Here is a 17,982-nt window from a genome sequence, read left to right as displayed (position 1 = left end):
ACCATGCTTGGCTAATTTTTTGTAATCTTTTTAGTAGAGATGGGGTTTCACTATGTTCCCCAGGCTGGTCTCGAACTCCTGGACTCAGGCGACCCACCCGCCTCCACCCGCTAAAGTGCTGGAATTACAGGCATGAGCCACTGTGTCCGGCCACAGAGTGTACTTTTACTGAAGCTATTTTCAGTGGGCACTGTTGGGGTCACACTGGTGTGAGGCGAGAGTGAGCCACGTGCCAGCCTCTGTCCCTGGCCCACAGAGTCACCTTGATAGCTGTGTGCTGCCACAGGGACTGCTGCAGCCTCAGGATGGTCTATGCTGTGGGGAGGGCCTGCAGGACTGGGGTCTTTCTGACCTGGAATGAATGTAGAGCATAGGTGGACCTATTTCCTGCTGCCAGATTTAAGAAGTTTGTCACAGAAAATGAGGCCTGGGCCTTTGTCAGGAAATCTGCAAGCCCAGAAGGTTCAGAAGGGCAGAAAAATAAACATGTACGAGAATCACAAACGAAAGCCGGCAAGGGACTGCGTGAGCCACTGAATGGAGATGGAGATGAAAGTGCGGAGTCTTGTGCAAAGCCTGTGAAGCAAATCACAGAGCCGGCGCCTCGAGTGAGCAGAGACATTTTCTTACATCGGAGGCTTTATTGTCGTCTACACTGATGGCTGCTGCTCCAGTAACAGGTGGAGGAGAGCACTAGTGGGAACTGACGTTTACTGGGGGCCATGCCATCCTTTAAATGTAGGCATTAGACTTCCTGGGTGACAGACAAACCAAAGAGCAGAAAATCATGCAGCCTGCAGCACCATTGAACAAGCAAAGGCTGAAAACATCAATAAATTGGTTCTGTACACAGATAGTATGTTTGCTATAAATGGTATAACTAACTGGGTTCAAGGTAGGAAGAGGAACAGGTGGAAGACAAGTACAGGGAAAGAGGTGACAAACAAAGAGGACTTTGCGGCACTGGAGAAGCTCAGTCGAGGCATGGACATTCAGTTGTTGGACATGACTTGTTCCTGGTCATCCAGGGTTTATTGGCAATGAAGAAGCTGATACATTAGCAAGAGGAGCTAAACATTCTGAAGACTAAGCAAAGGGACTTTATTACTTGGGAACAGTTGAGCCAGTGGCAGTTTTGCTCCTTTTGCTTACTGGTATGGAAAAGAGACTGCAGGCTGGACCATTGCAGTGGATGGGCAGATGTGGCTTTCACACTGAATCATGGTGGCGCGGTGGCATTCTGTGATACATTTTGATAAAAAGTGGTTAAATATATAATAAATTGAACATCTCTGAGATTTAAGAATTATGTGAGATTTCAGCATTATGCTTACTAGGTTTGACACTTTTCTTGCTTATTTTATTGCAATCTGGTTTAAAATGCTACAGGTTTGAATTTTTTTTTTTTTTTTTTTGAGACGGAGTCTTGCTCTGTTGCCCGGGCTGGAATGCAGTGGCACAATCTCAGCTCACTGCAGCCTCCGCCTACCTCAGCCTCTCAAGTAGCTGCGACTACAGGCACGTGCCACCACGCCCGACTAATTTTTGTGTTTTTAGTAGAGATGGGGTTTCACCATGTTGGCCAGACTGGTCTCAAACTCCTGACCTCAAGTGATCCACCCACCTCAGCCTCCCAAAGTGCTGGGATTATAGGTGTGAGCCACCGCGCCCGGCCCACAGCTTTGATTTTGATAAGAAATCAAAAGAACATTGGTTAAAAGATGCAGGTCAGAAGTCTAGAAATATTCTGAAAGCATCCATTTATCTTCCAGTTCACAGACTTGAGTCTCCTGCTTTTACAGGTGACTTGTGCCTGTGGGCACATTAGAGACAGATGCAGCCCAGGGCCTGGGAGCGCTGCTCAGCAGAAAGGACGTGAGCTGGTCTCAGCCTCACGTGCCTGCCTGCTGGGCACTGATATAATAGGTGAAGCCTGCACACAGGCGACCCTGGCTGCTAGGCCACTCTCTAGGAACAGTTATAACTTGTAAAGACCAAGATGAATAAATAAATCTTTCCAAAATTTCTTTGGCTTTTTTGTTGAAAACTGTGCACTTAAAAAAAATTTGACATGATCATTTATTTAGTTTTAAACCTTTTTATCATAAAATAAAAACATACAGGAAGACAGACACACAGACACAGACATACACACAGACATACACACACACACACTATTTTTGTTGCGACTTCTACCTAGAGGAAAATCCTTATTGATCTGTATGTTATGAAGGCTAGTGGCATTCCAAACTGTTAGCCGCTAATTTTTATTTATTAATGGAAACTTAATTTTTAAAAACATCCCATATTATTTTTTTCTTTTTCTTTTTCTTTTTTTTTTTTTTTGAGACGGAGTCTCGCTCTGTTGCCCAGGCTGGAGTGCAGTGGCATGATTTTGGCTCACTGAAACCTCTGTCTCCCAGGTTCAAGCGATTCTACTGCCTCAGCCTCCAGAGTAGCTGGGATTATAGATGTGTGCCACCACGCCCAGCTAATTTTTGTACTTTTAGTTGCGGGATTTCACCATGTTGGCCAGGCAAACTCCTGGCCTCATGTGATCCGTCCGCCTCGGCCTCTCATAGTGCTGGGATTACAGGCGTGAGCCACCGCGCCTGGCCAAAACCTCCCTTTTTAAAAAACCAATAATAATCTGTTAATCTAAATGCATACAGAAACACAACTTATGAGTTGGCCATTTTTTTCTTGCTATGGAAAATTAGATAACAACACTGAACAAGCTCACAAATAGTAACTTGGAAATATACTTAAAACAGAGGTACATATGATCGTTTACTACTATTTTGCTTATTTCCAATAGATAGAATCACTATAAATGTCCCACATTAAGATTTGTGTTTGTTCATTTCTGGTGTGTCCAAAAGGAATAAAACAGTATTCCCAAACATTTAATACTTTAATTGTTTTGTTATTTTCAATGGGTTTTAGAAATAAATCACTTACTCTAGCCTCATCCATTAGTAAAAACTTATTAGTGCTTCAAATCATCTTTTGGCTAGATTGTCTATACAAATAAATAGGTAATTCATTGAAAATCTACTCGGTACATGTTGCCAGGCTTAGTCAAGGGATCCCTAAAGCAGAGGTGTTTGAGACCTCTCCATTAAGCTATGAAGACCTTTTTGTTAGTTACAAAACTCCTCTTATTGTAGGTAAAACAGGTGAAATAGTGGCTGATGTTGAGTCGGTGGTAGAAGGCCCAGACCCTGCTGTTAGCCACTCCTCCGGTCTCAAGGGTCTCCTCAGAATACCTAGACCACTATGGAGCACAGTTTGAAAACATGGCCTATTAGATGAGGTGTAATTTCAACCTTAGTGTTTCTTGGGTACCGAAGGGGGTCACCTTAGTAGTAGTAACCCATACCAGGCACCATGGTGGACACCTGTAATCCCAGCACTTTGGGAGGCTGAAGTGGGTGAATCTCTTGAGTCTAGGAGTTTGAGACCAGCCTGGGAAACATGGCAAAATCTCATCTCTACAAAAAATACAAAATTTAAAAAAATAGTAATAACCCAAGTTTTATTGACTCTTCTTACCACATGCTCAACTAGGACCTTCTATTTGTTTCAACAAAGTTCCATCCAGACTTCATAGAGGATGTCTCACATGTCCTTATGAATGGTGACCATGTTATTATAGTCAACACACAGATTCCTCTAGGCTCATCCCTCTTCTCTGGCCTCAGCCCCATCCAAGTTTGCTGTGCACAAAACCTCTTGAGATGACTCTCCATTGCCCCAGCTTCTGGCCACCACAATCGGAATTTCAACATCCAAGCCAACTAAATCCAGAGGCCAAAGTTTCTAATCCATGAGGGCCAGAACAGCACTATGTCCTGGCCCATCTGTCCGGCAACCTGTGTCATGCGGGTCCCTCAGGAAAGTAAGAATGATACTCTTGCCTCAGGCCTCACTGAGTCCCTCACAAAGACCAATAGTATAGCTTTAGCTCACAGCCCCTTTTCTACCAGGCTCAGACACCAAACTGAGGTGCCAGGTATGGAACAAATCTGACTTTGGCCTTTCATTTTTACCTCCAACCAGATGGCCATCAAACCTCCTCCCTTCTGTTTCTACTCCGTATAGCAAACCTACAAACTGACTATTCTTGTCCATCCACCAGTTTAGGTCCATTCTCTGACATGTTTAAATCTCAATTTGGGCTTAAAGTGGAATTAATTCATCAGATGACATTATTCTAAGCAAGTTTGATATCAGCTGTCTTGTTTTCCTTAGATTGACACCATTGACTTCTTTATGCCGTGGCTCTGAGCCCAGCCCTGGAGTGCCATGGGCTTAGATGGAGAGATTTGCTCAGGACATGAGACAGCTTCAGCATATGCACCAATATCTTTGGCCCTTGGAATGAATGTGTTATCCAAAGGGTGGCTACTGTCTTTACTAGATTTCCTGGAAAATTACGAAGAAAAACAAACAAACAAACCACAAAAACTATTTCCTGATTTTTCCAGCAACTCTGACTAGTTTTGAGTAGGTTGTTTTTATTTCTTCCTTTGGGGAACAAATTAAAGTTGTGTGTTTATCTCTGCAACATTGAGAAACACAAAAAGAAAGTCTCCCAAAAGGATGATCCTCTTTCCCATTCCAGATATTTGCCAACAACCACATGAAAGGAAAAATATGCTTGAAGACATTGCATTATGCAACAGATTTGGGTTATAATATTACTTATAATTCCAATTCTATTTTAAATTCATTTAAATTGTGACTCCCCAGTCCCCTGCACCATCCAAAGTCATTTAAAGACCTAGGTGGGCTGGGCATGGTGGCTCATGCTTGTAATCCCAGCACTTTGGGAGGCCAAGGTGGGTGGATTGCTTGAACCCAGGAGTTTGAGACTAGCCTGGGCAACCTGGGGAGAAACCCTGTCTCTAAAAAAATGATAAAATTAGCCAGGTATGGTGGCATGCACGTGTAGTCTCAGCTACTCAGGAGGCTAAGGTGGGTGAATTACTTGAGCCCAAGAGGTCAAGGCTTCTGCGAGCCGAGACTGCGCCACTGTAATCCAGCCTCGGCAACAGAACGAGACCCTGTCTCAAAAAACAAACAAACAAACAAACAAAAAACAAAAAAAAACCTAGATGATAAATAAATAATCATACTGATAACAGCCTCTCATATTACCAGAGAGAACATGATTCTAATAAAAGCCAGTCATGACCACACTCAACATCTAGGATTGGGAAAAACTGTTGTGTTCTTTTCCCATTGGCTCTCCTTTTGGTCATGTGAAGATAGCTTTAGGGCATTTGGAAGGCCTGTCTTGAGAACTTCTCAAGGCTGGTTTTAGTTAGTGGCACTTAGAGTACAACATTTTTAGATTTTTCCAAGAGGACCATCTCTAAGCAATCTTTCGCCTGCCAATAGCAACAGCATCTCATAACCATGATGTACTACTGTGCTCAAAGAATGCTTCCCTCTTCAAGGTAACAAAAGAATAGAACAAAGGCAGTTGAAGGAACGGAGACATATAAATATATTGGTTTCCTACAGCTGCAGTAACAAAGTACCAAAAACTTGGTAGCTTAAAACAACAGAAATTTATTCTCTCACAGTTCTGGAGTCACACGTCCAAAATCAAGGTGCTAGCAGAGTTTGTTCTTTCTGGAGGCACTGAGGGAAAAGCTGTTCCGTGCCTCTCTCCTGGCTTCTGGTGGCTGCAGGCAATCCTTGGGTTTCCTTGGTTTGTACATATATCACCCCAATCTCTGTCTTCACATTGTCTTCTTCTCCATGTGTCTTCTTCCTCCACTCTTCGCCCCTCGCTTTCCCTCCCCTCTCCTCTTCTCCCCTCCCTTCCTCTCCTTTCCTTTCCTCTCTTCTTCACTCCTCTTCTTCTCAAAACACTTGCCATTGGATATAGGCTGATCCTAATAAAACATAATCTCATCTCAAGATCCTTAATTAATTACATCTGCAGAGATCCATTTTAAAAATAAGGGGATTCGAGACCAGCCTGGGCAACATGGTGAAACCCCATCTCTACACAAAATACAAAATATTAGCCAGGTGTGGTGGCGTGCACCTGTAGTCCCAACTACCCAGGAGGCTGTGGTGGGAGAATCACCTGAGCCTAGGAGGTTGAGGCTGCAGTGAGCCGTGATTGTGCTACTACACTCCAGCCTGGGTGATAGAGTGGGACCCTGTCTCAAAAAAATAAATAAATAAATAACATTTAAAAATAAATATAAAAGTAAGGGCATATTCACAGATTCTATATCTTTTTTGGGAGGGGGATGGTGGCACCATTCAACCACCATAGCATGTAAAGGTAAGTCAAGTAAATCCAAGTGAAAAAGGCAACAAACATGTCTATAATCCTTTAAGAAGAGATAAAATGACTGGAATTATGAACTGGGGATCAAGATATTGTGTTATATAGTCTTAGTTCTGTCAATGGTGACTCTGGGATACTGGGCAAGACCTTCTCCTTTGCAGGCCTGGTATATGCATTTATAAAATGAGAGGATGGATTAAATTAGCTTGAAAGTATGTTCCAGCTCTGGTGTTCCATGATTCCATATGAACACCCATTCTCCCAGTTCTCACATGTGCTTATGTGCACACATGGGTGCAAGTCATACCCCACCCTCTTGCAGATCAAGCCAGCCACCTCCCAAACCCAAATGTGATTTCCACACTGAATCTATAATCTATGCTTTCTTATGTGGGGCATTTGGGAGCTGGCTTCCATTGTGTCATGTTTGACTTGGCTGGAGAAATAAGTTTGGCAGTGCTTAGAAATGCCACACCTTTATATTATGAGTTTTTCCACAATCTTCTTGGTGTCCAGGACTTGTGATCACTTTTCTTTCTCATTTTCCAATTGCATATTTCAGCTTGTGGTCTTCAGCCTGCCCACCGCTGTTTCTGCTGCAGGAACGGCCCCCGTCTCAGATGATTGTCCTGGCACTGGCAGATGACCTAAGTAGGTACTAAACAGATAAAGAAGAGAGACTTGGAAATTCTATGGCATCAGTTCGTATGGAACTTTTGATGGTAAAATGACCACATGCCGGAAATTACACTGCAACTCTACTCCAGAAAATCTGTGTGGCATCTAATTTCGGTGGATTAATTGAGTCTTACTATCCCATACTTCATGTGAGGGCTGTGCAAAGGAAGGGTATAGTCATGGAATCATAGAGTGACAGAGCTGGAGAAACTGTACACTTTTTTTCCTGTGTACAGTGTATATGCATTTTTCTACTTAGGTTCCATGAGAGTACAGAGTGTTGCTCACAGTTCTCTCCTCAGCACCTAGCCCAGGGTGTGGCAGGTAGTAGGCACTCGTCAAATTTCTGATTATGAATGAAAATGAATGCAAATCAGATTCTTAGAACGGTTCAGATCTCATGCAACGTCCTCATTTCTGATTCATTTTCAGTAGCCAGAAACGTTAGTAGGCTAACGCTTCAGTTTCTCTGCTAAATAATTGATGAACTAAAAAGGACTAAAAATATCAAGAGAATTCTCCTATAAGGCGGAGCTCTGCACTCCTTCCACTATGGGCATTAAAGATAGCCCTTCAACTTACCTGCTTTGTAAATTTAGGCATTTTTAACATTGGGTTTTCTTAAACTTCTGTCTCTGCCTCCCCATTCTCCCCACTGGGCACCTCCCCACCGCCCCCCGTCCCTGCCATGTGCGCGCGCGCGAACACACACACACACACACACACACACACACACACACACACACACACAGTGGCGGGGGGGGGTCTCATCTCTCCTTGCCACCAGCCTGGCACCTATGGAAACAAACAAGGTCTTGTGCAGCCACCTAGTGGTGTCTCTTCACCCCTGCAGTTCCCCATGGCTTCTAAAGGAAATAACAGAGGGCACTGGGAGGTACTGAGATACTTTGAAGACAGCCCACTTCTCAAGGCATCTGGGACCGCACCCAGAGGTGAGCCGCAGGGAAAAACGGAGAGCGAGCTCAGGGCGTGCCCGGCTCCGGCCGCTGCCTCACTTCCTCGGGGGGTCAGCGGCCAAAGGCGGTGGGCGTGAGGCCAGACGACCCTGCACCACCCGAAGGAAGTGATGTCATGGTCTCCTTCTCCGAGAAGCCTTTGACACGGAGGGCGGGGGCGGGGGGATAGGAATGAGTGCCAGGGTAGGACAGACAGTCCTTGTTCCATGGGAAGCGTCAGGCTTTGAGAGACTTGTTTCATAAACATGCCTTGCCTCAGTGTTGAACCCTCCATTCGAGTTCCTGCACAGAATTGTTCCCTTGGGACCAAGAAACTGTTGTGATTGTGGAGGACACAGAAAAGGGTCAGCCAAGCAGTGATCAGAGAACAGGGGCAGGCAGAACTCAACAGCCGCTGGGCAGTGGGGTTTAAATGAAGAGCCATAACATTGAACGAGGCTCCTAGGAGCTCCTAAGGACTCTGGAACCTTTCCACGGGGCCTTCAACCTTCACAGGTCCCGGGGTGCTGAGCCCAAGAAGGAGATGGAAGTCAAAGACCAGCACGATCAGACACACACCTTTCTTCTCATTCCATACACCATCCTGCAGTACCACCGTGAGTGCTATCATCCCGCTAGCACCTTGCCTTTGAGGATTTGACCAGTTTTCATCCGAGTAGTAATGTATCCGATGTCCACTGGCTCCTTCCTTTACCCGTGGACAGTTCTGTGTAAGCCTTTCTCATCTGCCTACAACGTCTGCCTATAAATTATTAGGTTTCTCCATTTAAAATAAACGGAATTTTCCCTCAAGCCTGCGATCCATACTCATCCACACCCACACTCCTCACCGGTGTCTCCAAAGAGCAGTTTATCCTGACCACTCTGTTCTGACCCCATTCCCATCTGGCTTCTGTCCTAACCATGACGGAAATTGCCCTTTTGGAGGTTGCTCAAGACTTGCTAGTTGCCAAATCCAAAGGCTTCATTAATAATAGCATGTCAGTTTTGATATTTTATACAGTCACAGCTCCTGGTGTTTGAGGATGTAACTTAATTTTCCTAGAACTGACCTCAAATCAGTAACTCAAACTCCAATGTCTGTGGTCTTCCTAATTCAAGATAAATCCAGCCCTATCTGTTTTTTATCTTTTGTTTTACAGAGATGGAATCTTGCTCTGTCACCCAGGCGGGAGTGCAGTGGCACGATCATAGCTCACTGTAGCCTCCTGGGCACAAGGGATCCTCCTGCCTCAGCCTCCCAAGTAGTTGGGATTAGAGATGTATGCCACCACACTTGGATAATTAAAAAATTTTTTTTTGTAGAGACAGGAGTCTCGCCTTGTTGCCCAGACTGCTCTCAAACTCCTCGGCTCAAGCAATCCTCCCACCTCAGCCTCCCAAGTGCTGGGACTACAGGTGTGAGCCACCACACCCAGCACCCATTCTGTTTTTATTTTTATTTTAAATCTTTATTTTCATCTAACTTGTTTTTCAAATGTATCATCAGACCCATTCTGATTTTTTTTTTTTTTTGAGACAGGCTCTTGCCCTGTGACCCATGCTAGAGTACAGTGGCTTGATCTCAGCTCACTGCAACCTCTGCCTCCTGGGCTCAAACAATTATCCCTTCTAAGCCTCCCGAGTAGCTGAGACTACAGGCGCACACCACGAAACCTGGCTAATTTTTTGTATTTTTAGTAGAGACAGGGTTTCGGCATGTTGCCCAGGCTGGTCTTGAAGTCCTGGACTCAAGCAACCCACTCACCTCAGCCTCCCAAAATGCTGGGGTTAAAGGTGTGAGCCACCACACCCAGCCCCATTCTGTTTTAAAACAGAATTAAAACATAATCTTTGAGTAGCGAATCAGAAGTTCCCTCCCCTTATTCCCCGACATTTTTTCAGTCTCTGTAGCTGCAGGGGGCATGTGTCTGTGGGGCAGGGTTCATGCATCATGTTGGTGTGGGGAGAAAAGCAGCGTCTGGCCCATCATGACATTCTGTCTACAACAGTTTCCACTGATTGGTGACTCTTGCAACTTGGTCTCATTGTCCTGAACCAGCACTAGTTTCTGATGGCCAAGTTTCCACTGTCACCTCCCTTTGCCTACATCCTATGGTCCAGACTGCAGCTCCTTTGGATCATTTTGGCTTGTCCAGGGCCTCTTCTGCGTCCCTTTTGGTGGCCATAGAAACTTTTCAGAATTTTCCCCAGCCTCGCCAAGATGCAAGGGGTTTCTGTGCGGCCACCCTAGATCATGGCTGCTCTGTTCTTTCGATGCCATTCTGGATGTGGAAATTCTCCCAGGAACTATGATTCTCCCTGGTACATTCTGAGAGGAGAGACACGTGTCCTCTGCTATGGAGAATCTCTGGTGATGTACGAATTTCTTTGACTATGACCATAATAGAAAATGCGTTTTACATCACGGCTGAGCACATGTACACATCACACATGAAACAACAACTTCACGAAACAACGTTGCCTTTACCTCGCAACAAACTCTGGGATTTCCTAGTCCATTGTATTTTGTTTCTTTTAATGCTGGTTTTATCCCGATAAACCAATTTTATGATGCAAGAGGTCTCAGCCCACAGTTTAAAAAATATTGCCTTGATAGTGGGCAGATAGTGGTTTCGGAGGGTGGGCTCTGGGCTCCATACCAAAACTTAGGAAGCAGCTACACACTTGTTTTGTTCTTTCTCAAAATGCACAGCTTTCAGAATCAAAGAAAGTCCTGCCTCTCAAGCTGTTGTCTCTACTATGGGTTTAAAATAAATCCATTCAGACATTCAACAGATTTTTTCTTCTCAGCTTTATCTACTTTCTGTCTGAGAACAATGTGTATGGAATATGACAGAATGATAAAGAAAAGAGTAATGGCTATAAAGAAGCACAAGGGAAAAAAACCTCAGTTAATATTCCCAAATATACCTGTAATCCCAGCACTTTGGGAGGCCGAGGTAGGTGGATCATTTGAAGTCAGGAGCTGGAGACCAGCCTGGCCAGCGTGGTGAAACGCCATTTCTACTAAAAATACAAAAATTAGCCGGGCATGGTGGGAGGTACCTGTAATCCTGGCTACTTGGGAGGCTGAGGCATGAGAATCACTTGAACCTGGAAGGTGGAGATTGCAGTGAGCTGAGATTGCACCGGTGCACTCCAGCCTGGGCGACAGAGCAAGACTTAGTCTCAAAAAAAGAAATAAAGTCCGGGCGCGGTGGCTCATGCTTGTAATCCCAGCACTTTGGGAGGCCGAGGCGGGCGGATCACGAGGTCAGGAGATCGAGACCACGGTGAAACCCCGTCTCTACTAAAAATACAAAAAAAAAATTAGCCGGGCGTGGTGGCGGGCGCCTGTAGTCCCAGCTACTCGGAGAGGCTGAGGCAGGAGAATGGTGTGAACCCGGGAGGCGGAGCTTGCAGTGAGCCGAGATCGCGCCACTGCACTCCAGCCTGGGCGACAGAGCGAGACTCCGTCTCAAAAAAAAAAAAGAAATAAAAATAAGTAAAATAAAAAACCAAGCATTACATATTCTATTGGTAATAGTAATAGTAACTAATTATGATTGAGTATGTATTATGGGCCAGGCATGATGCTTAGCATTTCATGTTTATTATTTCAGTTAATCCTTATACCATCCCTATGATATGGTACAAATATTATCCCCATTTTATAAAAAGGAAGTTAAGGCTAACCTAAATGTGACTCTTTCTCTGCCCTTTACATCCAGAGATCATTTCTCATGTCTGTTAGTTTCTTTGTTCTAGCCCTACCTCTATAAAATTACGGATGAAAACTAGACCATCTCTCTCAGCTCAGAAAGAGTCCAGCAACCTTTCAAAGGCAAGGCTGCTTTCTACTAAGTTGGAAAAGTGATGGTCTTGCTGCATAGGCCTGCAGCTTGACCTGCACCCATCCCTCCTGCTGCTCTTAGCCATTCTCTATCTAGGGCTTTCTACGGCCTAAAACTCAAGATCATCCAGAATCTTCTTCCAACCAGAAGGGATTAGGAGTCCTTCCTTCTTCTTAGCAACCTGCAGATCCTCAGAGGAAATGACCACGGTAACTTCCCTTTATCTTTTCTAAAACCCACATCTATAAAAGGGAGAAAGATGTCTCAAGAATGCAAACAAAACATAACTATAAACTTGAATTTTCTCCTTTGATTTGGTGAGTTCCTTCTTTATCCAGCAAATATTAATATTTATTGAAGATGTACTAGGCACAGTTCTAAGTGCTACTGGAGATCTGGTGATGAACAAGACAGATCAAATTCTTCCTCTTCTGAAATTTACACTCTATAGGGGCTGGTTTCTGGGGAGGGCAGACACTGACTGGAGGTTTTCAGCTTTCTTTTAAGTCACATTTCCTAGTAAGAAACGTGTCTTGCACAGCAATGTAGTATATTCCTTCTCCCTTCTGCCCCCACACAATAGAATCAAAGTTTTGTAGAACACTTGCTCTTATTAAATATAAAAACTAAAAACATAAAGTTAATATTGCCTTATTAATACTTGAATGCAGCCGGGTGTGGCGACTCACATCTGTAATCCTAGGACTGTGGGAGGCTAAGTCAGGCGGATTGCTTGAGCCAAGGAGTTTGACACCAGCCTGGGCAACATAATGAGACCCTGTCTCTAAAAAAATTAAACAAAGTTAGCCAGGCTTGGTGGCATGTGCCTGTGGTCCCAGCTACTCAGGTGGCTGAGGTAGGAGGAGTGCTTGAACCTGGGAGGTTAAGGCTGCAGTGAGGTATGATGTTGCCACTGCACTCCAGCCTGGGCGACAGAGTGAGACCTCATCTCAAAACAAAAAAACAAAAAACTTGAATGCAGCATAAGAAAAATTTCCCAAACAAGCAATACAAAAATAAGAGTCAGGCAAGATTGTATTTAATGCACTAGGAGTACTTGTCTGCTTCTAAGTTTATTCCAGTCCAGGACATACAAGGATAATTCTCACTGTGCATACATTCATGCGCCTGTTTCTTTCTCTCCTTTGTTTTAATTGGTTTTAAAAGTTGGAAATCTTTGTTCATACAAATAGGTAATTGTGAATGGTGATAATAAAGATGCATTCTTTTTGCCTAGGAATGGAGATTCTTCTTTAATCTTACCCTACAATTATGATTCATTTAATGTCTTGTGATTACTCTTTCGTACAAATGTAGAACTAAGCTGCAATAATTCATTCATCTCTTTTGGGCACCAAGTTTAGGTCAATTATTGATTCAGGGTTCTGAAAAGAAAATGAGTCTTTCATTTGAAAACTTTTATCTTGTGTTTATAATTTATCATCTGGAAAATCATGATTGCATCTGGAAAATCACTCCAAGTTTGAAGCTGAGGAGTGAAATATAACTATCTCCCTAATTTTATTTCCATCATACTGACTTTACTAATAATACCATTTTCAATATGTTGTAACAATATGAGGAACAAATAGGTGCTAGGGTGATTGCTTTTAAGTCTTATTTGCCATAACAAAATGTCTTTGGAATCCTGGATGTGTTGGACTTGCTGAATTATACTGTTGTTTTCTCCCTGAAGTTATACATCTAAGTTCATTAAAAAAAATCAATAACCTCCGTTAAATATACTAATTAAAAATGCCAAATATTGTCTTTGAAAATGAGATTGCTTGCCAAATGAGATTGCTTTCCAACTAGAAAAATGTGACTGTCATTTCTGAGTTTATTCATCCTGCTTAATACTTTCCCTTACGTGGTTATCCGTAGGATAACCAATGAATTTCAGTGAGCTTCAGCGTGAGAGTATGGTTCATTCAAACCTCACCAAAACGCATCAATATTTTGGCTATTGATGAGCTCTCTTTAATGTATTTAACAACCTTCATGATGTTTTCCAATACTTCAATGAGATTTAGCAGAATTATTTCAAGAGATGGCACATTTCTATTGATTCTGATTTCTAAACACAACTGTCATTAATAGTTTTTACAAATATTTTAATGGCTTTGCTGCCTTCTGGCCATATCAGCTGGCCTTGTCACTCATAATTCCATTATTACATTTTATTTTATTTTTAAATATAAATTAAAGTAATTCAATTTATTATTTTCTTTTAGAGATGGGGACTCCTCATGTTGTCCAAGCTGGAGTGCAGTGCTATTCTCAGACAGGATCATAGCATGCTATATCCTTGAACTCCTGGACTCAAGTGATCCTCCCTTCTCAGCTACCCAAATAGCTGGGACTAAAGGTGCTGCCATCATGCCTGGCTCTATTTTTCCATTTTAGTAGATATTGACCAACAAAGCATTTTTCCACTTTTGAAAATATATACAATCCATTGTGTGTGAGGTTAAATTTAAACAACACAAACACCCCCACACACTCACACGCATCTTGTTGTTTTGCATACGCAAGAGGAGTTTAACAGCTTGCAGTATCTGTGCTCTTTTGCGGATGGATCTCAAGCTCTATACTGGATTTTAACCACATGAGAAGCATGGCTCTAGAAGGTTCTGCAGTAGTACAGATTTGACTAGAAACACTACTATCCCAAAGAATTGTACATTTCAATTTATTAGCTGATTTGGTATTAAAATCATATTCATCATAGCTGTTTGTATTAGAGAATAATTTTTATTTTTTTATTTTGAAAGATTGATTTTTTTAAAAGTTGTTTCATTTTTAATTAGCATAGGTACATAATAGTTGTATATATTTATGGGGTACATGTGATACTTTGATACAGGTATGCAATGTGTAATAATCACATTAGGGCAATTGGAGTATCCATCATCTCAAGCACTTATCATTTCTTTGTTAGGGACATTCCCATTCTACTATTTTAGTTATTTTAAAGTAGACAATAAATTATTGTTAACTATAGTCACCCTATTGTGACTAATATACTAGGTCTAATATACTAGACCTTATTCATTTTATCTAACTGTATTTTTGTACCCATTAACCATTTCCACTTTATCACCCTATCCTTGCTACCCTTCCCAGTCTCCGGTAGCCATAATTGTACCCACTAATCTCCCTGAGTTCAATATTTTTTTTTTGCTCACATTTATGAGTGAGAACGTGAGATATTTGTCTTTCTGCACCTGGCGTACTGCACTTAACATAATGTCCCTCAGTTCTATCTGTGTTGGTACAAATGGCAGGATTTCATTCTTTTTAATGGTTGAATAATATTCCATTGTCTGTATGTGCCACATTTTTTTTATCCATTCATTCGTTGATGGACTCTTAGGTTGATTCCATATCTTGGCTATTGTGAATAGCACTTCATTAAACATGGGAGTGCAGATATCTCTTTGATATACCGATTTCCTTTCTTTTGGATATATATCCAGCAGTAGGACTGTGGGATCATATGGTAGTTTCATTTTTCATTTTTTGAGGAACCTCCATAGTGTTCTCTACAGCAGTTTTACCAGTTTACATTTCCACCAACAGTGTACAAGGGTTTCCCTTTCTCCACATCCTTAATAGCTTTCATTATTGCCCGTCTTTTGGTTAAATGCCATTTTAATTGGGATGAGATAATATTTCATTGTAGTTTTCATTTGCATTTCTCCAATGATTTGATATTGAGCATTTTTTCTGTATCTGTTTGCCATTTGTATGTCTTCTTTTGAGAAATGTCTATTCAGATCTTTTAGCCATTTTTAAATTGGATTATTTGTTTGTTTTTTTTCCTATTGAATTGTTTGAGCTCCTTATATATTGTGGTTACCTTTTGTCAGATGGGTAGTTTGCAAATATTGCCTCCCATTCTGTGGCTCATCACTTCACTTTGTTGATTTTTTCCTTTGATGTGCAGAAGCTTTTTAGCCTGATGTGATCCCAGTTGTCCATTTTTGCTTCAGTTGTTTGTGCTTCTGAGGTCTTACTCAAGAAATCTTTGCCCAGACCAATGCTCTGGATGGTTAGAAGAATAATTTTTCAATAACTGTGTGAGAGCCATTTTCTCTTTTGTCCAACCATATGTAACTAAGTCTCATTAACAGTTTATAGAATAGGCCAGGCGCGGTGGCTCATACCTGTAATCATCACACTTTGGGAGGCCGAGGTGGGCGAATCACTTGAGGTCAGGGGTTCGAAACCAGCCTCATCAACATGGTGAAACCCCCTCTCTACTAAAAACACACAACAAAATTAGCCGCGCATGGTGGTGGGCACCTGTAATCCCAGCTACTTGGGAGGCTGAGGCAGAAGAATTGCTTGAACCTGAGAGGTGGAGGTTGCAGTGAGCCAAGATTGTGCCATTGCACTCCAGCCTGGACCACAGATTGAGTCTCCACCTCAAAAAAACAAAACAAAACAAACAAACAAAAAATAGTTAATAGAACAACAGAGAAATTGTGCCAATAATTTTTTGTCCTTTGTTTTCTTTTAAAAATGTTTGAAGGGCTTGTTAATAAGTCCAGCATGCTGTGTTTCCAAGTGTCCTTCTAGTTTTGAGGGTGTCATTACAAATAATATGTTGGGGTTTGTCACTTTTGTTGGATTTTATGCACTGAAAATTTTTTTGAAAATAATCCATCTTATAAAGCTGTGCATTCTCTTTTTCTTTTTAAAAGATATCTCAAATGAAGTTGAAGCTAACTAATTAGAATTAATAGTTTTCTCAATATTGTCATTATTTACAGTTCTAGGTTGAACTTGGGCATTTCTCTAATTTTTCCTTCATCCTTCTTTTCTAATAAGGAGAAATCCTGTTAAAGGGAAATTCATGCTAATTTAACAAAATATACATTTGATGAAAACCTGAGACATATCTCACTTGACAATGTTCTTTCAGAAAAATGCTTTACAGTGAATTCTGACTAATGTTAACATAAAATATAAACAGCTAATTATAAAGATGATGGGCATGTTCATATCATATATCAGAAAATCAGATGAGATGTTTGTTTTTAGAAGGTAGAATGACTTGTACTAGCCAATTGATATTCATCGTAGTCTTTTTTTTTAAATTTTTTTGGAGACAGGGTCTCACTCCATCACTCAGGCTGGAGTGCAGTGGTGCAGTCTTGGCTCACTGCAATTTTCGCCTCACAGGTTCAAGCGATTCCCCTGCCTTAACCTCCCAAGTAGCTGGGATTACAGGTGTGTACCACCATGTCTGGATAATACATTTTTTTTTTTTTTGGTAGAGATGGGGTTTCACCATGTTGGCCAGGTTGGTCTCAAACTCCTGGCCTCAAGTGATCCACCTGCCTCGGCCTCTGTAAATTTTGGGATTACAGGTGTGAGCCATTGTGCTTGGCTCATCATAGTCTTTTATTAGCTGTCTTAATCTTGCTCATAGCAATTGGATGCAGTATTTCTTACAGTGTTCACAATTCCTAATAAAAGTCCAGTGATGTGTTCTCATGTTTTCTATTTTATTCTAATTGTTTATTATACTGTTTCATTTTGTTAAAAAATAAGTAAAAAAAATTAAATGTAGTTGTGACCCATTAAGTTTATTTTACAACCTACTAGGCTATTATGTCTTCCAAATAGTCTGAATAATGCTGACATAAATAATAAATACATAAACAAATGAGGGAAGTTCAGAGAGTGGTAAGTGCTATAGGAAAATACAAAAGAGGCCGGGCGCGGTGGCTCACGCTTGTAATCCCAGCACTTTGGGAGGCTGAGGCGGGCGGATCACGAGGTCAGGAGATCGAGACCACGGTGAAACCCCGTCTCTACTAAAAATACAAAAAATTAGCCGGGCCTGGTGGCGGGCGCCTGTGGTCCCAGCTACTCGGAGAGGCTGAGGCAGGAGAATGGCGTGAACCCGGGAGGCGGAGCTTGCAGTGAGCCGAGATCGCGCCACTGCACTCCAGCCTGGGTGACAGAGCGAGACTCAGTCTCAAAAAAAAAAAAAAAAAAAAAAAAAGGAAAATAGAAAAGAATAATGTGATAGAAGAGAGAGTAACTGGGCAGAGATTAATTTTGCCAGGGATTGAATTTACCCTAGATAGGAAAGGTTCTCGGAGGAGATGATAATTAACTGCACTCTGCATAGTTTAGGGTACTGATATGAGTCTGTTCT

General features: G+C 42.1%; 1 pseudogene; it reads left to right on the top strand.

The window, feature by feature from the left end:
* Positions 1-245: 245 nt before the first annotated feature.
* On the top strand, positions 246-1,090 carry LOC100590445 (annotated as a pseudogene).
* Positions 1,091-17,982: the final 16,892 nt, after the last annotated feature.

The sequence above is a fragment of the Nomascus leucogenys genome, chromosome 5 (genome assembly GCF_006542625.1).
Source record: "Nomascus leucogenys isolate Asia chromosome 5, Asia_NLE_v1, whole genome shotgun sequence".
Lineage (NCBI taxonomy): Eukaryota > Metazoa > Chordata > Mammalia > Primates > Hylobatidae > Nomascus > Nomascus leucogenys.
Note: the sequence above shows the minus strand (reverse complement) of the source record. Positions and strands in the feature narration are given on the sequence as shown.